General features: G+C 37.2%; 2 protein-coding genes across 4 annotated transcripts in view; one reads left to right on the forward strand and one right to left on the reverse strand.

Annotated features, from left to right (window-relative positions):
* LOC122707429 overlaps window positions 1-25,073 on the reverse strand; it is a 146,906-nt gene that overhangs the window by 80,538 nt on the left and 41,295 nt on the right. The window lies entirely within an intron of this gene.
* Window positions 1-25,073, forward strand: part of RERE (arginine-glutamic acid dipeptide repeats) — a 409,293-nt gene that overhangs the window by 32,641 nt on the left and 351,579 nt on the right. The gene's annotated exons all lie outside the window — the stretch shown is intronic.

Raw genomic sequence — 25,073 nt, forward strand, 5'->3', positions numbered from 1 at the left:
TGAATGTATACTATTTCATAAGTGTTATCAATTTTTTACTACTCTAAATAACACTGTATGGATCTTTAAAAAAATTCAATAAATATCTAATCGCTGTTTCACTTTTCTAGGCAGTGAGGATATGGTAATGAATAAATAGAAATAGGAAGAAAATCTCTGCTCTCATGGAGTTTGTGTTGTAGCAAGATGTGTCTTCTCATATTTACAGTTGTTTCCTTAGGATAGAGTGTAAGTGAGTTTTGATATTATAAGTGAAATTATTCAGTAGCTGCATTTCTAAACATTAGAACAAACTTTCTTTTAAATTCTGTGTAAAAAACTGAAGTCTTCTACACTATTTTCTCTGATTTGTTTGCCCCCTTACACATAAGTGCTATCAAAAATTAAAATGAATAGGGATCTCTAAAAGGAAGTGTTTTAAGTATCACTTTTTGATAATTAAGGAACTTGGTTAATTGCTTTTTTCCCACTAATCAGCTAAAATGTATTAATAAGTCATGATTTTTGGCATAGTTGAGAAGTTTTTCAGTCAGTTTATTATAAATTTGACTATTAAGGTTAAATTTTAGGTTATAAAGGTGACTAGTAATTTCTTATGCCTTGCAGTATACTTCTTTCATGTCTAGTAATTCTCTAGGGACTTGACAGCATCTGTCATAAAACTGGATTATGTGGATGCTTGGCATTCGATGTGATCCAGTCTGCTCTGAGTTGCCCCAGTTTGAACTTTCACTTGAAGTGTGCCTAACAAAGCAATTTTCTGTTCAAAAAGGTATAACCAAGTCTCAGCTGGGAAAAAAGTAGATGACTTGTTCAGACTACACATCAAGAACCAGCTTCCTTTAGCTGAATAGAGCAGAGGGACTTTAAAACAATGGCCTAGGGAACCCTCTTACACTGTTGGTGGGAATGCAAACTAGTACAGCCACTATGGAAAACAGTGTGGAGATTTCTTAAAAAATTGGAAATAGAACTGCCATATGACCCAGCAATCCCACTTCTGGGCATACACACTGAGGAAACCAGATCTGAAAGAGACACGTGCACCCCAATGTTCATCGCAGCACTGTTTATAATAGCCAGGACATGGAAGCAACCTAGATGCCCATCAGCAGATGAATGGATAAGGAAGCTCTGGTATATATACACCATGGAATATTACTCAGCCGTTAAAAAGAATTCATTTGAATCAGTTCTAATGAGATGGATGAAACTGGAGCCCATTATACAGAGTGAAGTAAGCCAGAAAGATAAAGAACATTACAGCATACTAACACATATATATGGAATTTAGAAAGATGGTAACGATAACCCTATATGCAAAACAGAAAAAGAGACACAGAAGTACAGAACAGACTTTTGAATTCTGTGGGGAGAAGGTGAGGGTGGGATGTTTCGAAAGAATAGCATGTATATTATCTATGGTGAAACAGATCACCAGCCCAGGTGGGATGCATGAGACAAGTGCTCCGGCCTGTTGCACTGGGAAGACCCAGAGGAATCGGGTGGAGAGGGAGGTGGGAGCGGGGATCGGGATGGGGAATGCGTGTAACTCTATAGCTGATTCATGTCAATGTATGACAAAACCCACTGAAATGTTGTGAAGTAATTAGCCTCCAACTAATAAAAAAAAATATATATAAAAAAATTAAAATCAATATTATATTTGGAAACCTAAAAAAAAAAAAAAAATAAAACAATGGTCTGTGCAGGTGATCAGGAGTTATTTTGATACTTTGTCTAATAGTATATACATTAGAAGTAATTAGCCTCCAACTAATAAAAAAATTTAAAAAAAAATAGTATATACATTAGACAAGTTTTATATAATGGCTGATAACTTGAGGTGAGCCATTTCTTTGCTTTTAGCTCAGTATGGTGAAATTGCTTTAGCAATAGGGGGATTGCTTTAGCTGCTGTATTTTCTAATTACATCTAATACCCCATTCTTCCAGAGAGGAATTATTACTGATTTCCAGGTGGGGAAATGGAGATTTGGAGAATGGCAACCCACTCCAGTACTCTTGCCTGGAAAATCCCATGGACGGAGGAGCCTGGTGAGCTACAGTCCATGGGGTCACAGAGTCGGACACGACTGAGTGACTTCACTTTCACTTTTTCACTTTGTTTCATCACTGCTAGTAGTGATATCAGATTTGGGGTTCAAATTGAGGTCTGGGTAGTTGCAGCTTTTTCTACTTTTTCTACATCCTACATCTTTCCTTAAAATTATGACGAATTTTGTTTTACAGTGACCCATCTGAAACTGTATTTTTCTTTTTCTTTGTGGCTGTATTGGGTGACTTGCAGGGTCTTAGTTCCCCAGCCAGGGTTGAGGCCAGGCCACGGCAGTGAAAGTGCTATGTCCTAACCACTGGACTGACAAGGAATCCCAAAAAACTGTATTTTTCTTTCATTTAGAAAATAAAATATTCTCTGCTGTTTTGTTTTCCCATTTTATTGATATTTTTCTTTAAGAAGTTCTAAAAATTGAAGCTAAGTTCAGTCTGTCTTTTTTCTTTTCTTCAGTTAGTTCTATTATTAAATTTTGATGATATAAAACACAAGAAACATATTCAGTGATACTTGACAGTTTTTTTTTTTTTCCTAGAAGGGCAAAGAGGAAATCTGGATTTCTTAGATAAGCCAATACCTTCCAGAAATGGAAACAGCCATACAACTTACTGTTTCAAGTAGGTTGCCGTGTAAATGTTAGCAGATAAAATATTGATGGCTTTCTTGCTCCACTTAGAATTCCTTCAAAGGTTTAAGTGCTTACTGGCTTCACTCAGAATAAATAGTTCTAATTTTTGACTTTGATGTTATTTTAACATTCAATAAAAGAGAACATACTTAAGGGGAAGGTCAAATATTGATGGTTTTAGAGGCATTGGAAAGAGGAAAACTTATTTTTAAAATCTGACAAATTGTGCATTGCTGCTGCTGCTGAGTTGCTTCAGTTGTGTCCGACTCTGTGTGACCCCAGAGACGGAGGCCCACCAGACTCCTCCGTCCCTGGGATTCTCCAGGGAAGAACACTGGAGTGGGTTGCCATTTCCTTCTCCAATGCATGAAAGTGAAAAGTAAAAGGGAAGTCGCTTAGTCATGTCCGACTCTTAGCGACCCCGTGGGCTGCAGCCTACCAGGCTCCTCCGTCCATGGGATTTTCCAGGCAAGAGTACTGGAGTTGGGTGCCATTGCCTTCTCTGAATTGTGCATTACATACTCAAAATAGAATGAGACAATCTTGGGGGAAGAAAGTACCTAATAACTTCAGGTAAATGAAAAAATTTAGAAAGTCACCGAACTATTTAAAGTGAACTCAAATTAGGAAATTGTGTATACGAAATGGTTTATGAATCTAGAAAGAATGTATTATTGTGTTCTGAACGATAAGCAGATATATCTGTAAGGCCTTTGGGATTATTACAGTTGGTATGAAAAGTATGTACCAATTGATGTTTACTTAAATCGTATGTTGAAATTATTAACCATTTTTCAATGGAAAGATTTCTCAGTTAAGGAATCAAAAGGTTAGCTTTGGTTTAAGAGGCAGTGTGACATGATGGTCAAAAGCAGACTGAAAGCCAGATGCCTGGGTTAAAATCTCAGCTCTGCCGATAGTATATTATATTAATGAGGGAATTATTTAACTTCTCTAGGGCTCAGTTTCCTTGTCTATAAAGTAGAGATAATAATAGTACCTATCTTGTAGGAGTGCTGTGAAAATTAGATTAATTAAAAAGCATACAAAAATATATATACTTTGTATACAAAATATACAAAGCATAAATGACGAAAGCATTCAAGCATTTCAGTGTTTTTGGAATACCTACCCTGTATATTTGATATAAAGTGCTGGGAAATACAGATGTAGGAAAGATTTAAAAAGAATTTAGAGACTAGATGAATATTAGAAGGTATGAGGATTAGATCATTTACATGATTGAATCTTGCTCTGTTGGAATAATGAAATAATTTTGAGGAAAAAGCAGGAGATGAGGGATGGACCGTACGTGAGTTAAAATGCACGCCAATACTTGAGCAGTTTTATGATTTATCTCCTGGAAAATCCCATGGATGGAGGAGCCTGGTGGGCTGCAGTCTATGGGGTCCCTAAGAGTCAGACACAACTGAGCGACTTCACTTTCACTTTTCACTTTCATGCACTGGAGAAGGAAATGGCAACCCACTCCAGTGTTCTTGCCTGGAGAATCCCAGGGACGGGGGAGCCTGGTGGGCTGCCGTCTGTGGGGTTGCAGAGTTGGACACGACTGAAGGGACTTAGCAGCAGGAGCCTGGAGAAGATAAGGTAAAGTTTGATTCTCCTCTATGTAGTAAGATAGTAATCTGTTTTGATTCATTTTTTAATTTACTGAAGTTCAATAAGTTGGGTATAGTTTTTAAATTGGTTATCAAAATGAGGGGGGAGATATGAAATTCCTAGTTTATACAGGGAGTATGAACGAGAGTATGAACTCTGAACCATCCTGACAGGAAGAAAACAGGACCAGAGGAGGGAAAGATTCTTTTGAACAAATTTATCCGATTATTCAGGATTGCTGAGGGCCGAGGTCTGAATAGAATGCCTTTGAATTAGTTGATTTCAGACAACAGAGCAAGTTGTGACTGTATAAGTGAATGGCTTTATGGAGTGAAGAGGGAGAATACTGGGATTGAGGTTATCTAGGAATCAGGAGACATGGATTTAATCCTTCCCTGGGTCAGGAAGATCCCTGGAGAAGGAAATGGCAGTCTACTGTTCTTGCCTGGGGAATCCCTTGGACAGAGAAGCCTGGCAGGCTATAGTCCATGGAGTTGCAAAAGAGTTGGACATGGCTTAGTGACTAAACAGCAACAATGGGGATCAGGCACCTGGCTGTTAGACAGGTATCTGTCTTGTTGCATCACCTAGATTATGGTAGGACCCAGGCAAGAAGGAAGACTGAAACAGATGTCAAAGACTTCTGTAAATAGGGGGAAAGACCACCCAGAGATTGTTCTGCTAGCATTCTGTGACTTTTCTGTAATTCCCTTTTCTCTTTATCTCATTTGGTTGAATATCATTGATATCACACGTATATACCATTTTTAATTTTAACTATTTGTGATATGCTCTTCAAATTTTTTCATAGGCAGTATTAATCCATTTAAAAATGGTATCACATTAGATATGTTTTGCAACTACTGCTTATTCAGTAAAATATGAATGTTTTCATGTCATCCAATGTCAGTAAATTTACTTTCAGGATTATTTTTAGTAACTGTGCAGTGTTCTGTGGTATGAAGTTGCTATAATTTACTGACGGAATTCAATTATTGTTGGACATTTCTAACATTCTGGACATTTCTATTTTCCTCACCCAAATGTATATTGTGTTTTGAAGTTAATATGGCTTATAATGGCTGCAGAGTGTTTTGGAATGTGGCTGCACTGAGAGTTGGCGGTAGTGAAGGGGTGATTTTAACTGTTGACCTGACTGACACATCATTTATGAAGGCCAACTCAGTTGTGCAGTTAAATGGCCATGTATATAAACATTTTCTGTGAGTATGAACTCTGAGGATTTGGGGAGTTGATTTTTTTTTTTTTTTTTTTACATGAGAGGAAGTTGACTTTGTCAGCCTGGGTCTTTGTGCCATTTCCTGGACCAGAAGATTTATACTGAAGAATGCTGGGTGCTTCACAATTAGGAAGTTATTTTGCTATGTTTACAGCAAGATATTCTTATTTGCCTTTCTTCATTGGAAAAGGGTAAATAATCACTGATTTTTTCCGCCCTTAATGAAGCATTAAAAGTCAAATTGGGCATTTAAGTATTATGAGAATCATGACAATGACATAAATTGCCTCGTGTTTTCTTGTGTGTTGTCCTTGGGAATAGTACACGTGTTTTGCAGAATGCTTTGATTGAAAATATTTACACAGAAAATGAGCTTGCAGTATGAACACATTGAAATAACTAATTTATCACCCACTAAAATAAATCTCAGTGTCTACAGCTTCCAAGCACTCCTAAAAGCTTATTCTAAAGATAGGATTGGACTGGAAAAAATGACTACTGACTTTTTTCATATAACTTCTTCAAAACAGTTTTCTGAAGTAAATTTTTTTAACTTATTTGTTAACTTGTTCATTGTTTACATATCTCTGCTTCCCCCCCACCCCCCCAGACACCAGAAAGTAAGTCACAGTGGTAGCTGCTGTATCTACTGTGCTATGCTTAGTCGCTCAGTCGTGTCCGACTCTTTGTGATACCGTGGACTGTGGCTCACCAGACTCTTCTGTCCGTGGGGATTCTCCAGACAAGAATAGTGAAGTGTGTAGCCATTCCCTTCTCCAGGGAATCTTACCAACTCGGGGATTGAACCCAGGTCCCCCACATTACAGGTGGATTCTTTGCCATCTGAGCCACCAGGGATACCAGAGTATTCCCAGTCCTGATTAATAAAAATTGTGAAATGGATGAATGAATTGTATTAGATCTGTTTTCAGTCCATTTAAGTTGCTAAAAAATTCACTTCTGAAAAGAAAGTAATTTTCTAGATATACATGAGTAGAATGAAATGAAGCAAAGAGTTTTATTTGGGGTGTCCTAGTGATGTAGAAGAATAATCTGGGGGTCCTACTTTTTCCTAAATAGTATTCTTCTCTCTAAATCACCTAGATAACAACCATTTTGACCATCTAGACTTTCGCATATTTTTCTCTGTCTTCATTCTGAAATTGTAGTTTTGGTTTTTTTTTTTTTTTTTAATTGAAGTATAGTTGAACTGACTAATTGGGAAAGACCCTGATGCTGGAAAAGATTGAAGGCAGGAGGAGAAGGGGACGACGGAGGATGAGATGGTTGGATGGCATCACTGACTCCATGGACATGAGATTGAGCAAGCTCCTGGAGTTGGTGATGGACAGGGAAGACTAGCATGCTGCAGTCCATGGGGTTGCAAAGAGTCAGACATGACTGAGTGACTGAACTGATAGTTGATTTACAATGTTGTGTTGCTTTCTGGTATACAACAGAGTGATTCATGTATACACACACACACTCACAGTCCATGGAATTCTCCAGGCCAGAATACTGGAGGGGGTAGCCTTTCCCTTCTCCAGGGGATCTTCCCAACCCAGGGATCGAACCCAGGTCTCCCACATTGCAGGCAAGAGCTGAGCCACAAGGGAAGCTAGCTTCTCCACAAGGGAAGCCCATATATATACATGAGCCAATGTATATACACATACATAAACATTCTTTTCCCTGTGCTTTTCCCTGTTCATTATAGTTTATTACAAGATATTGAATTCAGTTCCCCATGCTATATAGTATGACCTTGTTGTTTATCTATTTTATGTATAGTATTTTGTATCAGTTGATCCAAAACTTCTAATTTACCTCTCACCCCTTTTCCCCTTTGGTAATCATAGATTTGTTTTCTGTGTCTGTGAGTCTGTTTGTTTTGTAAATAAGTTCATTGTGTGTGTGTGTGTGTGTGTGTTAGTTGCTTAGTCTGACTCTTTTTGAATTTTTCTGGATATATGTCCAAGAGTGGGATTGCGGGATCATATAGTAACTCTATCTTTAGTTTTCTTAAGGAACCTGTATGTTGTTCTCCATAGTGGTTGTATCAGTTTATATCCCACCCGCAGTGTAGGAAGGTTCCCTTTTCTCCATACTCTTACCAGCATTTATTTTGAGGACTTTTTGATAATGGTCATTCTGACTGGTGTGAGGTGATACCTCATTGTGATTTTGATTTGCATTTCTCTAATAGCGATGTTGAGCATCTTTTCATGTGCTTATTGGCCATCTGCATGTCTTCTTTGGAGAAAGGTCTGTTTGGGTCTTCTGCCCACTTTCTGATTGGGTTGTTTGATTTTTGTTATTGAGTTGTATGAGCTGTTTGTATATTTTGGAAATTAAGCCCTTATTGGTTATATCATTTGTAGATATTTTCTCCCATTCCTGTAGGTTGTCTTTTTGTTTTGTTTATGGTTTCCTTTGCTGTACAAAAACTTATAGGTTTGATTAGGTCCTGTTTGTTTATTTTTGCTTTTATTTCTGTTACCTTGGGAAACTGACCTAAGGAAAACATTGCTGTGATTTATGTCAGAGAATGTTTTGCCGGTGTTGTCCCCCTATGATTTATGGTATCATGCCTTCTATTTAAGTTTTTAAGTCATTTTGAGTTTATTTTTATGTACAATGTGAGGGAATGTTCTAACTTCATTGATTTACATGCGACTCTTCAGTTTTCCCAGCACCACTTGTTGACAAACTGTCTTTTCTCCATTGTGTATTCTTGCCTTCTTTGTTGAAGATTAATTGACTGTAGGTGTGTGAGTTTTTTTCTTGGCTCTATGTTCTGTTCCAGTGATCTATACATCAGTTTTTGTGCCAATACCGTGTTGTTTTGATTACTATAGCTTTGTGGGTATTGTCTGAGGTCTGGGATGGTTATGTCTTCTAACTTTGTTCTTTTCTTCAGGATTGCTTTGACAATCCTGGGTCTTTTGTGGTTCCATGTAAACTTTAGGATTATTTGTTCTAGTTCTGTGAAAATGTCCTGAGTTATTTGATAGGGATTGCATTAAGTTTGTAGATTGCTTTGGGTAGTATGGCCGTTATAACAATATTAATTCTTCTAGAGTGTGGGATATCTTTCTATTTTTTTTGAAGCAGATTCAATTTCCTTTATCAGTGTTTTATGTGTGTGTGTGCATGCTAAGTTGCTTCAGTTATGTTTGACCCTTTGTGACCCTGTGGACCATAGCCTGCCAGGCTTCTCTGTCCATGAGATTCTCCAGGCAAGAATACTGAAGTGGGTTGCCATTTCCTCCTCCAGGGGATCGTACCTACTCAGGGATCTAACCTTTGTCTCTTACATCTCCTGCATTGGCAAGTGGGTTCTTTACCACTAGTGTTTTATAGTTCTCAGCATATAAATCTTGCACCTTCTTGGTCAGGTCTATTCCTAAGTATATTATTTATTTCCTGATGCAATTTTAAAAGGGATCTTTTTTTTTTTTTACTTTCCCTTTTTCATAGTTCATAGTGTAAAGAAATGCAACTGATTTCTGTATGTCAATCTTGTATCATGCTACCTTACTGCATTTGTTTACCATTTTAATAGTTTTTGTGTGGAGTCTTTAGAGTTTCCTATATATAGTATCTTGTCACCTGCATATAATGACAGTTTTACCCCTTCCCTTCCAAAATGGATACTTTTTTTTTTCTTTTTCTTGTCTGATTGCTGTACCTAGGATTTCCAATACTGTGTTGAATAGAAGTGGTGAGAGTGGACATTCTTGTCTTGTTCTGAAATTGTAGTTCTTATTCTGGTGCTACTTTGGTATATCTAGGACAGCACTGTGTGATAGACATTATAATGGGTGTTAACTATGAGCTACATATGTAATTAACATTTTCTAGTAACCATTTTAAAAAAAGATGTGAAATTAGCCTATTGTGTCCAAAAGATTGTTTCAACATGTAAATAATGTAAAACTAATGCTTTTTTTACATTCTTTTTATTCATACTAAGTATTTGAGATTCAGTGTGCATTTTACACTTATGTCTCAGTTTGGATTACCATAATGCAAGTGCTTAGTATCCATGTGTGGTTGTTTCTACTGTATTGGACAGTGCAGATCTAAGGAATCATTTAAAAACCAAACTGTGAACGAGAATGCTAATAATATAGGTGATGGCAAATACATCCATCTTATAGTCTTTCTGAGGATAGCTTTATTGTTTAATTTTATTTTTTTAGTGGAGTGGGGCACACCACATGGCTTGTAGATCCCTTGAACTTGGGCCCAGACAATGAAAGTGCAGAGTTCTAACCATTAGACCATTAGGGAACTCCTCTAATAGGGTTTTTTTTTTTTTTTTTTAAAGATTATTTAGTGTCATTAGGTTTGTGTAACAATAGTAAAATAGTAATTTTTTGCTGCAGGCTGAACATTGATTTGGTGGAGAATTTAAACAAGGTAATAAAAGTGCGATGTTAATGGATTAAAAAAAAAAATCCGGGGGGAATTCTGTTTAGTGGTTAGGACTCTGCACTTTTATGGCTGAGGGCCTGGTTACAATCCCTGGTCAGGGAACTAGGCTCCCATAAGCTGCACAGTTTGACACCCCTCCCCCTCCAAAAAAATCCAGGAACCCTGAAGTTTGGCTGTGTCTGGTCCTTTTGGAGTATTAAAAAAAAAAAAAAAGTGTGTGGAGAGCATCTAACCATAACTGTACTATTAAGTGCTTTAAGGGAAAAGAGATCTGAAGCATATATGACAAAATGTTAACATTTGTTAAATCTGGGTAGTTAGTACATGATGCTGGGAAGATTGAAAGCAAAAGGAGAAGAGGATGGTAGAGGATGAAATGGTTAGATAGCATCACCGCCTCAGTGGATGTGAATTTGAGCAAACTCCAGGAGATAATGGATAACAGAGGAGCTTGGTATGCTACAGTCCAGGGGGTCACAGAGAGTCAGACATGACTTAACTACTGAACAATAGCAACAACAAAGTGAGTATATGGGTGTCTCTTGTATTCTCTAGTGCTTGTCTATATATTGTAAACATTTCATGGAAAAATTTAAAGATATAAAAAACTTGATTCATAATATAAAATGTGAATGAGAACTTTATTTGGTGTGTTATAAATTCTGGAAATGATGCTATTGTTGTAGTTTTACGTAGTGACTATATTCTTTCTTTTGCCTCCAGTTAATAGTGAGTTGTAGAAAAGTGACAACTTAATCCATTAACTGCGTTCTTTGGATGAGACTTGTTATGAAAGGCATACCATCTGGATATGATTTACTGTAATTTCATGTTGTAGCTATAGCATTTCAAAGAATGCAGTATTTCTTAGACATTCTGTTTAGAGAGATATTTGACTTTTAGATCTTTAAGATATCAAGTAGTAGAGAATTTTTTTTTTTTTTGAGAAATTTTTATAGTTAAAAAGTTTTAACTTTTTGGTAATTCAAAAGTAAGAAGAAGGGCTGTAAGTAAACTGAGGCAGTCTTCGTCCTGAGCCTGAATCAGTAGGTGACATTTCATCTTAGATCCAAGTTTGACCAAATGCTTCTATAGTGTTCAAAATGTAGGTTTGCATTGTTGAGAAAGTAAAACCCTCATCATCCATAATTCCTTGGGAATGACCTCTTCCAGTCAGTTGTGTTTATAAAAGATTAAGTGCCCACTCTGAGTCAGGTACAGTACCTGGTAACAAAACCTTCCTTAATCTTCACAGTAATCTTCTGAGGCCAGCATGTTCTCTGTTACAGATGACTACGCTGTGCTCAGTGGTGCCAACTCTGGACTACAGGACATAGAAGCTTTTGGTAGTGGTTGTTTCAGATTTTGTTTTAGAAAATCTTCATCATAGTAGCATACTTTAAAAATACTAATACCCTTTAGAATAATTCAGAATTCAGTGTCTGAAGGTTTTCACTATGAGTTAGGCAGCTTGCTTTCATTTTGTGCCCCGGCAGTCATTTAATGGATTAGGAGTTCCTGAGAATCACTGTGGGATGGGACTGCTGCTGCTGCTGCTGCTGAGTCGCTTCAGTCGTGTCCGACTCTGTGCGACCCCATAGATGGCAGTCCACCAGGCTCCGCCGTCCCTGGGATTCTCCAGGCAGGAATACTGAGTGGGTTGCCATTTCCTTCTCCAGTGGGATGGGGCTAGAAGTGCAGTATTTTATTTTATTTTGAAGTGCAGTATTTAAATAAATCTGCTGAATGTGTTTTTAGTTTTTTTCTTTGTAATTGCTTCTTTCCTAAGGGTAAAACCCAACAGAAGTTTTCTCCCATGTAAATAAAGTCTTTTACTCTTACCAAACCATTGCCACAAATGAATAAAAACTGTCTAGAGTTTTAAGGTTTTTAAAAATAGTTTTAAGATTTAGTTTTTTCTTATAACCTAGATGGTGTAAATATCAGGAATTCTTTCTTCACTTAGTGATTGTAGCTTATGGAGTTTCCTTTTCTCTTACCTGTTCCAGACAGCTTTTTTGAAGCCCTTAGCCAGAGCACAGGTCAGTAGACACTTTTGTAAAGGGTTATATAGTAAATATTTTAGACTTTGTGGGTAGGGTGGTGTTTGTCACAACTACTAAACTCTGCCCTCGTAGCTCCCAAACTACCATAGATGATATGTAAACAATTGTACTTCTCTTTACCAGAAGTACTTCTCTTTACCTACAGAAAATAAACAAATTTTCCTTTTAGTTATTCCTTTTTTTTTTAAAGGAAATTTTATATTTTTTTGGCCATGTCTTGTGTTGGTGGGATCTTATTAATAGTTCCCCAACCAGGGATTGAACCTGCATCTGTGCAACGCGTGGAGTCCTAAGCACTAGACTGCCAGGGAATTCCCTCCTTTTAGTTATTTCTGTGTTTAAAGTACAGTTGAAAATCAAAAGTCTGGAAGCATGTTTATACCTTAGAGTGACCAAGTTCATGTAACATTGTTTGGAAGAAAGTCATACTAAGTAATTGTAAAGACAAAAGCATCATGTAGCTGATGAATGCCTTTGTGAGGTCATGGTCTCTACATCCAAACCAGGCCAGTGCCAATGCCAGGTGGTCCTCCTGTCCCCTTCTCCCTTACCCGTCACGTTTATTTCAACTGATCATTAGACCTAGCATTTCTGTTCCCCTTCCTCTTATCCTTTCTTTCCACCTTTTGAACAGGTGACCTCACTGCTTAATTTCACAGAGAAAATAAAAGCCATCAGACTGGAACTTCTCCATTTCTAGTCACCAGTGCTACATGTCAGTCATACCTGACTACTTATAATTAGTGGTGTTCAACATTAATAGTCACTTTATTAAAGTTAAAAAATGTAAAACCCGGTTTTCCTTAAGTCCCAAATTTAATTTATAAATCTCATTAGTCTATTCATGTATTCAGTACATTTTATACAAAAATGTACGAAAAATAACTTTCAAGATAACTATTGATTAATTCAACTTGAACAGACTTAATTACCTTTAACATCCAGTTCCATTTATAAACATAACTAGCAGTAAATTGCATTTAAAAATTGAATAGACACATGCCAGACTGGGAAAGCTTATAACCTCTTGAAACAAAACCTTCTCCAAGTGCTTATACAACTTTTATAGAAATAGTTAAACTTAAAAATACAGTAAATTTCCCTTAACCCAAACATGTCTTTCCTTGTTTTCCTGTTTCAAGAAGTGCTTCTCATATATCTAAGCTAGAAACCCTGCGTAGTGTAAACACCCTCTTGTATTCCCACTGTCTGTAAACCAAGTATTGTTTCTTTTTCTTCTATCTCCTCCCACTCCTGTTATTCTAGTTCAGACCACTGTCTCTCTGCCAAGTTACTTTACAACTTGTAAACCAGGCTACTTGTTCAAATCTTGTGCCTTTCTGATGTATTCTTCACCACTGTAGTCCTTTTGATATTTTTGTTTCGTTTTATAACAGCCCTATAGCAAACCATTCACTCTTTTAAAGCATACAATTCAATTATTTTTAGTATGTTCACAGAGTTATGCAACCACCACCACAATCAATTTAGAACATATCAGTTCAGTTCAGTCACTCAGTCATGTCCGACTCTTTGCAACCCCATGGACTGCAGCATGCCAGGCTTCCCTGTTCATCATCAACTCCCAGAATTTATTCAAACTCATGTCCATGGAGTCAGTGATGCCATCCAACCATCTAATCCTCTGTCGTCCCCTTCTCTCCCGCCTTCAATCTTTCCCAGCATCAGGGTCTTTTCAATAAGTCGTATTTTTCAGTTCTTCGTATCAGGTGGCCAAAGTATTGGAGTTTCAGCTTCAGCATCAGTCCTTCCGATGAATATTTAGGACTGATTTCCTTTAGGATGGACTGGTTGGATCTCCTTGTTGTCCAATGGACTCTCAAGAGTCTTCTCCAACACCACAGTCCAAAAGCATCAATTTTTCAGTGCTCAGCTTTCTTTATAGTCCAATTCTCACATCCATACATGACTACTGGAAAAATGATAGCTTTGACTAGATGGACCTGTGTTGGCAAAGTATTGTCTCTGCTTTTTAATATGCTGTCTGGGTTGGTCATAACTTTTCTTCCAAGGAGCAAGCGTGTTTTAATTTCATGGTTGCAGTCACCATCTGCAGTGATTTTGGAGCCCCCCAAAATAAAGTCTGTCACTGTTTCCATTGTTTCCCCATCTATTTGCCATGAAGTGATATGATCAGATGCCATAATCTTAGTTTTCTGAATGTTGAGTTTTTTGTTTGTTTTTTTTTTTTTTGAATGTTGAGTTTTAAGCCAACTTTTTCACTGTCCTCTTAGTTCTTTGCTTTTGGCCATAAGTGTGGTGTCATCTGCATATCTGAGGTTATTGATATTTTCCCCAGCAATCTTGATTCCAGCTTGTGCGTCATCTAGTCCAGGATTTCTCATGATGTACTCTGCATATAAATCAAATAAGCAGGGTGACAATATACAGCCTTGACGTACTCCTTTTCCCATTTGGAACCAGTCTGTTGTTCCATGTCCAGTTCTAACTGTTGCTTCTTGACCTGCATATAATCACTCCTAGAAGAAACCCTGTGCTTATTAGCAGTCACTCCCATTTCTTCCCCATTCTCCACACCGCTGCCCCTCCCACCCCCACCGCCAGCCATAACCAGCCACTTTCAGAATCTATGTGTTTGCCTGTTCTGGACATTTCACATAAATGGAATCATACAGTCTTTTGTGACCAGCATCTTTGTCTACCATGATGTTTTTAAGATTCATCCATGTTGTAACATATATCCATACTTCATTCCTTTTTGTTGCCAAATAACTATCCATTGTATGGAGATACCACTTTTTATTTATCTATTCATTAGTTGATGGATATTTGGATTGGTTTTGCTTTTTGGCTGTAAAAAATGCTTCTGTAAACATTGTCGTACAAAGTTTTGTATGGACATGGTTTAGATTTCTCTTGTTTATACACCTAGGAGCGAAATTGTTGGGTCATACAGCCCGTTTATGTTTTAACATTTTGAGTAGTTGCCAAACAGTTTTCCAAAGTGTCTATACCATGTTACAGTCCCATCAACAATGAATGTTCCAGTTTCTCCACATCCTTGATAACACTTTTTGTTAATCTATTTTTTTTTAATCTATTTTTTATTAATCAAAAATTTTTGAGGGGCTGCAGTGGGTCTTTTTTGGTTTGTGTGAGATTTCTCTCCTTGCAGTGAGCGGGGGCCACTCTTCATTTCTTTGCAGTGGCTTCTCCTGTTGTGGCTACCAGGCTCTAGAGCACAGGCTCGGTAATTATGACACAGGAGCTTAGTTCCTTCTCTGCATGTGGGGTCTTCCTGGACCAGGGATCAAACCCTTGCCTCCTGCATTGGCAGGCGAATTCTTATCCATTGTACCACCAGGAAAGTCCTGTATTCTTTTTTTTTTTGGATTGTAACCGTCCTGGAGGGTGTGAACTGATCTTAGTTTTGGTATGTGTTTCCCTAATGGTGTTTAGCATCTTTTCTTGTACTTACTAGCTCTTTCCTATCTTCTTGGGAGCCTTTTGAGCTTTTAAAAATACAAACGTGGATGTATTAATTACCTGGGTAAAGCTTTTTCTCTGGTGGCAAATGTTCTTCCCTTCTTCCTTGCCTTTTCAGCTCTTAGTTATTTAACTTTTCAGGCTTCAGTTTAGATGTCATTTCCTTCAGGAAGCCTTTCCTGACCCCTTTTATTAGCACTCCACCCATCATGTTGTGACTGTTTATCTTCACTTCCTTTCCCAGTAGTCAGTGGGGATTATGCCTGACACATGGCTGATTGAAGGACTGAATACATGGATGAGTGTAGTTTTTTTTTGTTTGTTTGTTTTGTTTTTAGTTTTTTTTTTTTAAAAACACAAAGTTTAAAAAAAAATTCTACCTTGGAATCAGTATCCCATAATTTTTGTGCATGCTTTGTTTCTCTTCATGCTTTTACAGGTGACTCGAGGGTAGGATCATATAGAGAGCAGTGATGCGTGGCTGTCGCTCTGCACAGACAGAGGCCAGATGAAACCTTTGTGCTCTCTGCTCCGTGGCAGTGGCTACTGCCTGCCTGCCCTGGGGCTGGGGCTGGCAGTTGCTCTTTGATCTGAAGGTGGCAGAGATAAGGGAAAGGGAAGGTGGAGAATGGGGACCACAGAGCTTTACCTAGCTGGCTCATGATTTGATTTGAAAAAATTTAACTGCAAAAGTCTTTTCATTCCTTTAAAAAAAAAAAAAAAAAAAAGCTCTAATTTGAGCCTATACCAACAAAGGCCTGAGGTACCCTGGTTTTAGCTGTGTGCTTTTAGTCTTTTCTTTCTCTTTGTTGAATATGTTTTTCCTCCTTGCCTATTGAAAGGATAACGTTTCCTTTCCATATTCCATCGAGTCAGTCCTGAGATGCGGAGCCTGATCTAATAATTTTCCTCTTATAAAAAAGCCTCCAGGGGGTCGTCCTGACCCAGGGACTGAACCTTTATCTCTCATGCTTCTGCATAGGCAGGTAGGTTCTTTACTACTAGCGCTACCTGGGAAACCCTAAAAAAAACTGCATTTAAATTAATGTGTCAGGAAGAGGCAATAATTAACAGTAATATATTAAATTTTAGTTTTTCTCAGGAAAAATTATAACTTTTCAGTGATATAAATACTTGTTTTCTTTGATAATCTGCACTAAATATCTTCTTAGATTGTACCTTCTGTTGAGAGAATAACCCATTTTGTGTTTTATATGGTATTAAATATTCAGCGTCTTTATAGAGTGTATTTTGGTTGAAGTTCTACTTGGGAGTGGAAAAAAAGAGATGAAGTCCAGCTAAACAGCTAGCAGTATTTTCTACTAGTTCTCTTAATCCAGTGTTTGATCAGTAGGGGAGAATTAAGAACACAGACAGGGACAATGAGCTTATCCTGTTTTCTTCTCATTGTTTTATATGTGCTCTTCTGATAAGATTATGGGAAATCTGTGAACTGTTGGTCCCTTTTGGTAGAGCATCACATTAAGTGTTAGATTGGTGATGCTAAAGAGAGTTTGATTTTGGCAGCCTTTCAGTTAGTTACGGGCAGAGGGTGAGAATTTCCAGTGGTATTTCTTCAGTGTTAATTTTAGAAAAAATTATTTAGTGAAGAAAAAAATGGAGCAGTAACTTGCTAATCTATAGAAAGATTATACAGAATAGTAGTTATTAGAAATAAATTTCACTTAATAGCAGTAGGAAAATATTTACCTTGTGACACTTGCCATTTCTTGGCATTTTATTTTTGTATGTGTGTTTTATATTGACTGGCAAGTAGCTTCATTATCTTTCATCACTGAAAGCAGTGAAGAAAAGTAAGTGACTTTCTATTGAGGGAATTTTCAAAATTTCAAACCCACTAAAACTAAAGAGATTATTTTCAGTGCCAAATTAATATAAATTGCACATTTTTTTCCTAGTGATAAAGTGATACTGATCATCAAAGAGAACTTTCAAAAAGATACACTAGTTCAGCAAAGCAGACTAATATTTTAGAGAGAATATTACCAGTAATAAAAAGGACAGAATTATGATAGTTTGATGTGTTAATTTTAATAACTTTTCCCCCCATAGCTCTTGAGTCAAGATGAGAAAAGTTAAACAGAAATATAGTTCTCATTTTGATTGTACTGAATTTATTATATAAAATGCTATCCTCCCTTCAAATTCAGACTTGGGGTTTAGGTCTTTTTTGTTTAAAAGAGTGTAGGTGAGTGGGGCTGATTTTCTGTAGCAGTGGGATTAAGAGTTCTTTTCATGGGATCATTCACAACAGTGCAATAAAAAATGCAAGAATTGGAATAGAGCCGTTTAGGCAGTAGTTATTTCAGTTACAAGTGGTCTTCTGCCTTTTAAAACAGCAAATTGTTAGAGATGATCTAATTCTGTTTTATGAAATGGTTGCTCATAAAAATACTTGTCCCTTGTCCTATAGCTATTATAAAATGGTAAGTTCTTTTATTTACTTTCTCCTTTATAATATAGTACTTTTGTTCCAGTGGTCTGCCGCAGACTTGGGGGGTTCTGCATTTTATGAATATGTGATAAATCCATTCTACGAAGGCAGTTTATTTTTGCTGATGTGCCTGCTTAGAAAGTCTTTTATTTTTTTGCTCCTTTACAGGTTGTCAGTTAAAGGGTCTGCCTTTTAGATTTTTAAATTCTTCCTACCAATTTCATGTGCCACTTGGTATGTACCATTTTGTTTTTGCCTTACACTGCTTTTCAACCCTCCCCAGTGGTGGATTGTCCATGGAGCTAATGGAGCTTACACCAAAGGGACCCTCACTTGCATGAGCCCCTAGGCATTTTATATACCACATTTTGTAGTCTTTTTCCTTAAAGAAGTCCCTGCAATTATGTAAACATTAGACCCCACAAAACCTGCCTTTTCTAAAAGAAAAGACTATTAGAGGAGATGAAGAACACATCTAAGTGTATGTTAGCTTTAAAAAGGATTTGAATAGAATGTTTGAATGGGTTTGTGTGTGATGTCAGATTTAATTTATCATGATAACCATCAATAGTGCACCAGATGTTTTGACTGTATTTAGCTTCATATTAAATTAAGCATAGCCAGTGGCCTCTGAAGTCCATCTGTACTGCTGCCAAAGGTATCGCTGAAGACAGTGCCGTTCCTGGCTGTCACCTCTGCTAGCCACTCTTCCCCTCTTGCCTTGATATTTAGGCTTCCGAATAGCTCTTACAAAAGGTGAGTCTTTGTATTTGAAATTTGTATTCTGTAAATCTGCTATATTGAATCAAGGAGCTTGTGTTTCTCTTTTCATTCCAATAGGTAGTCATTTTTAATTTTTGCTTATCCATAAACCACTGGAAACAAATAAGGTTAGTTAGGAGTTTATTGAGGTCTGAAGTCTAGTGAGAGAGAAGTCATTTATACACAAGTAACAGTTAAACACATGTATGTCTGAGATTTTTCTGTACCTGCTACTAATCATGGAGAAAAAAAATCAATTTATAGATTTTGTCATATAAATACATATTGAGACCTGAAAACCCCTAGTTTTATTTACACTCAGAAAGATGTGTATTAAAAATCACTCATAACCTTTATAAGGATTTAAATGAATACACCTTGACTTTTACTTGATTCCTACTTTATCAGCGTAATCAGAGAACACATGGATTCTCTTCCCAAGAGTGAGGGTAAACCATATATTTGTGGTGTTCTCCGTGTGACGATCATTAAAATGGCAGACCCTGCAGATCAAACAATTTCCTCCCATTCATGCGCTCACTCTTTCCTAGAAAAGCATTTAGACGTCTCTGAAATTAGACCTGTAAAGCCTGTGCTAAGGCCAGAACAAATATCTTGGAAATTTTATCATAATGTTGCTTTTTAAGGTCCTAAATGTCCTCTGTTTAAAATGAAATTCTTTTGTATTAACCTCCTTTCATATGCTAGCTTTCACCAGACTGCAGAATTGCCTGATTTGACTTTCTAATGTAACTGTAATGAATCTTCTGGGAAGCCAAACGATTGAACACACGTACTCTGCGACTCCATTGTAAAATATTCAGTCAGTCCTGTCGATGTTGCTGATTATAAAAGGGAGGAAAAAAAAGAGCCAAAACAGAAAAGAATTAGGAGTGGGAGAGAAAAATGATAAACTTCCTAACATACATTAAAACCAAACATATTCTCTCAGGGATTTCAGCCTTTACTAGACATCATGATATGCAATAATACCTTGCTTGTCTGTATCCAGGGGCACCTTAATAAAAACATCAAGCTAGGGGGAGGCAGAGTCAGCTTTGTAAAGCCAGAATGAGGGCATATGATTACATTCAGTTTTGACACGTTTATCTGAAAAGGCACTTGGAAAAAACCTGTCCGTTTGCACAAGCAGACAAATTGCTCTATGCATTAATGTTGAGTACCCAGCAGAGTTAAATATTTGCTAGCCAATAAATGCAGCGCCTACGCACGACAGAGCCCAAATGTTTAATGGTGCTGTCTCAAATATATGTTCCTTATGACATGCTTGGGGTCATATTTAACAGCCGGAGAAGCAAGAAGAAGGCTTTTCTATGATGTGTTGTTGTAACTAATTTATCCCAGGTATTTATAATTGTAGCAATGTGTGTTTGGCTGATCCCTGTGAAAGAAATTGAACACCAGAGTTTAATAATTAAGGATTTATTAGTTAAAACTGAATGTTGTAATGAGCCAGATGCTGCTGCATTGAAATAGCCATTTTCATTAGCATTTTTAAATCAAAGAGAATTGAATTTAGATTTGGAATGCCGTGACTTTGAGTAGTTAACATTTTAAAATCTTTTAAAAATCCATCAAACAAAAGGTAAATTTCCTTTAATCTCAGTGAAATACCAACATTCACCCTGAAATGTAGGTAAGTGAATGAAAGCCTCTAACTTTTAAAAATAGGAAATTCTGTGTTTTGAATACTATAAAATAATCTTAAATGCTTTGTGAAAAGAAATGGTTACAAAAACATGTGGAGGATGAAGAATTAATTTTACTTTTGACTGAAAAAAGTATAAATCACTCAGATGGAAGAGGCAGTGGGGACTGGGAATGGGTACGTGTTTTTTTTCTCTCTTATCGAGGGGAAGCATTTTTAATAATAGCTTGAGTGGTTTGATAAAGCGTCCAAAGGAAAGTCCCAGGAGAGGAAGATTATGCTAGAGAGAGAGAGATCTCTATGAATCATTCACGCTAACCTCTTGCTGAAGCACAGCTTGCATTTTTAATGAAGGATGATTGCATTTCATAAACAGACCTTTAAAAATTAAAATAATATTGATCCTTCCTCATTTAGGCCTATTAAAATAGCATGTTATGCATCTCTTTCTAGTAGCTCAGGACAGGTTATTCTTATTATTTTTACTAGTATATACACAGTTTAATAATTTCTCATCAGAAGTTTCTTTAAATTGGACTTTGATTGGACTTTTTGAAAAAAATTTTTTTAAGTAATAGCTCTGAAAGCGAAATTTAAGTATTGTGACTTGGTTTAAAGTTTGGTGCTTTAAATGCTTTTCAAGATAAACTATCTCTAGTAAATTTCATTTGTTTTCCTTTATTTCTTTTGATCACATCAATTTCCTACAAAGGAAATGGATTTATTAATTAAAACCTTGACTGTAGCTTAGGAAAGGGGACTGGCTAGATTTCAAGAAACCTTGGTTTACTTACACCCTCATGACTAAAGGCTAGTCACGTTATCACAATAATCAGTGTTTTTACTTTTAAATATGTCCCTCGATGAGATAAAATATGTGTTAGGTTACCTTGAAATCTTCTGAATTACCACTTTGCAGTTGTCTATTATTTTGAAGACTCTTCTCTAAACAGGGTCATAGGGATTGTGTGCTTTAATACCTTCCACATCTTATACTACTGGAGAATGATACTGATAGTGTTGCTTTCCTTTTTGTTTTAAAAATGAGAATGTTCCTAAGCTAAAAGATTTAGTTCAAGAATATAAAACTGGTAAGGAAATGCTTCTCTTAGGTAGTAGGATAAGAAACACAAGACAAAGTCAGAATTCAGCACCACATGATAATCTTTTCGGTGATAGCCAGGAACGTTTTGTTTTTTTTTTTTGAAAAATGACACAATGGTCATGCATAAGAGCACACTTAGGAGGCAGGCTGTCTGGAGTCAACTGCTGTCTCTAGCACTTACCAGCTGTGTGACCCATAGGCACATTATTCGGCCTCTGTTTCTTTTTGTTGTCTGTAAAATGCAGATAATAATGCTGGCCCTTCCTCAGGCTGTTGTGAGGATTACTTGAGTTACTCCAGAGAGCTCTGTAATTTTTGGCTATTACTGTATTATTTATTTTGATTTTGTCTTTTTTACTTTTTTTGCAATGATTAAAGAAAAGTTATTTGGGGAGTGTTCTTACGCTACAGTCGAATAGGGGAAATTCTGTTATGCCTTCTGGGAATCAAGTTTTCTTTTTTCCGGCTTTGCCTTTTATTTTACATCGTTAGTGCTTTGTGCATCACTCGATGGTGATACTGATCATATAGTTACTTTTTTCTTTTTTCAGTGAAAGGAACCCTCAGCTAAAGATTTAGTCAGACCTTCTCTGACTTGATCTATGGAGTTATCATGAGGTCTGTGTTCAGCTTGCTAATTGCTACAGGAATAAGCACAGTAGGATCTTAGAATAAAACCATACATATTGTACATGTTCTTTTGCCTGACAGATTTTTATCCTGGATAGGAAGGGATCAGCTGAGCCAAACTAGCCAGGTTAGCATAATTTTAAGTTTGTTATCATTCAGGAATCCTGGCCAGAAACGTGGAATTTGCCCATCTCTCTCCTGCCCTCTCAATTCTCTGTCAGAGACGTTTGCAGGTAGGGGCCAAGCAATGAAAACATGCTTCCAATCAGAGAACTGCCTTCATTGCTGTGTTGCTATTTATCTGGAAATAAAATGACTCTGCTGTTTTTTAATTAAACAAAAACAAAACAGTAAATTACATGTGGTCAAGGCTGATTGCTCCTGAAATCCTGGGCTGCTAATTTGTGTTGACCCTGGCAGGGGCAGCACATTGAGAACCAAGACCAACTAAGGCATGTGGTTTCTCTGGGTGCTCCAGGGTAGGAGAATTCTTTGTTCTTACTGTTTTACCTGTTCATAGTAGCTGAAGGAGTGCGTATTATGAGAAAATAAAAGAATCAAATTCTAGTTGAATCAGTAGTATTTTATTAATGCTCTCTTAGTCCCCCTGTCCACTGTCTTGTGTGATGATCTTTTGTCTGAAGAAATCTTATGGAGAAGAGTTTTTTTCTTTTCTCCTTGGGAACAATCCTGACCTTAGGTATTGTTGGGAAACTGAGTTTGTCTTGGGATCCTCCCAATTCCTTTTATGTGACCTTCTTACTTCACCCATCAGCCCAAAGCCACTGTCTCTACCCCAACTTGACGCTGGCAGCTTGTTGCCTTATATCTACCTGCGTACCTCGCAGGCCTCCACATGGCAGCTTTTCCACCTCAGCTTCTGGAGATCAGATTTGAGGGCTTGGTATTTTCTGCTCTCAGTCATCTGGTTGAACCGTTACACATTCAGATGTCTTACCTGTAACTTCCAAAATTATTCGCAGTAAGTGTTAGTCACTCAGTCATGTCTGATCTTTGCAACCCCATGGTCTGTAGCCTGCCAGGCTCCTCTGTCCATGGAATTTTCCAGGTAAGAATACTGATATGGGTTGCCATTTCCTTCTCCAGGGGAATTTCCTGACCTAAGGATTGAACCCAGGTCTCTTGCATTCCAAGCAGATAGATTCTTGACTGTATGAGCCACCAGGTATCAGTAAAATAAGGTATAAATAAATAATAGGCTGCCCTCACTGCATCCCTTCTCTGTAACCAGCGCTGTCCTATGCTTCCTGACAGTGTGTTAGGACATTTATTATTGTGACAAGACTGGGAAGGAGATACTGTTATTTCTTCATTTTACAGATGAAGAAACCAAGGCAGAGTAGTCATTTATTTATTTTAATTTTTTTTATTGAAGGATAATTGACTTTACAGAATTCTGTTGTTTTCTATCAAATCTCAACATGAATCAGCCATAGGTATACATATATCCCCTCCCTTTTGAACCTCCGTCCCATCTCCCTCCCCAACCCAGAGAGTAGTAATTTAAATAGAGTTATCTCGGTGGTAGGTAGGTAGTTGAGCAGGGGTTCAGAGTTGAGCAGGGGTTCAGACCCTGGCAGTTGGGATCCGTAGACCCAACGCTGCATCCCTGTGCTGAGCTGCCATGTCAGTGTGCATGGATTTTGAATTGGTGGAGTTACAGTTGTCGAGGTGACAACTGTGTGTATATTAAATGTGTGTGTTAGGGAGGGATAGGAAGAGAGGTGTGGAGGCTTTTTGCTTTCTCTTCTCCTCTTTAGGCTGCCCAGTGTTGCCTGAGATCATTTTTCCCCCACAATTTACCTGCTTGTCCTACTTTCTTTCCTTCATATTCTTCTAAATATCTGGTTAATAGAACGTTTGATTTAAAGACTTCATATAATTTTGAGCAATATACTTAACCTCTTCCAACCATGGCTGCCTGATTTCTAAAATGGGCATAACAGTAATACCTTACTTTTAGGATGCAGTAAGGAGCAAGTGAGAAGACTGAAACAAAGTGCTTGGTTCAGTTCCAGGCACATCTTAACTGTTGTGGTTTTTGCAGCCAGAGGGTGGGCGGAGGTAGGGTTGCTGGATGTTTGTAAGCAAGGGCTGCTTGAATGTCTGTATCTTTCAGGGTTAATGGGAAATGGTCCTGATGGGCAGCAGAAGGCCTCCTCTTTCAGGAAGTGTGCTCAGGTATTTCAGGCACTTCAGAGCACCTTTTATTGGAGACAGACATCACTGATCATTGCTTTTGAAATGATATGTTCAGTATTATAGTAGCTTGATGCTATGAAAGACATACTGTGAAGGAAAAACTTACTTGAGGGCATTCCATAGTTGATAAGTAATAGAGATTAATTTCAGAGGGAGTAGGAAAAAAGCAGGTTGATTATGCATATGAAAATATATAAAGTCACATCAAGAGAAGAGGATTCAGAATATGAAAGAAAAATTGTTTTTATGTGGTGACAATGGCCAGTTTTCCCAGTCTCCAGTTAAATAATATTAAGTTTGCCTTTGCCAGAAACCTTAAAATAGCAAGTATTTCTCAGTGTTACAGATAAGTGAGAAAACACCTTTATAGCAAAAGCAATTTTGTAAAATATGTCTTTATTCTTACTTCTGGATACCTAAAAAATTATTTTTTTAAATTAGTTTCAAAAGGAAGGTTTCTAAGCAAGCTTTCTTGGGCTGTGTTAATATCACAGCTAATATTTGTGACCTTTTCCCACTGAGAAATAAAGGTGTTATTTAAAAGAAACTCCCCAAATTAAATGAGACCTTAAAATCCTAATTATTCATAATTCTAAAGCATTCAGTAGTATTCTTTAACAATGAAAATCTCTGAGATTTTTTTCCCTGTTTAATGTAGCCATTAATCCTGAAAGCATGGAGGATCACAAAT

This window comes from Cervus elaphus, chromosome 14 (genome assembly GCF_910594005.1).
Source record: "Cervus elaphus chromosome 14, mCerEla1.1, whole genome shotgun sequence".
Lineage (NCBI taxonomy): Eukaryota > Metazoa > Chordata > Mammalia > Artiodactyla > Cervidae > Cervus > Cervus elaphus.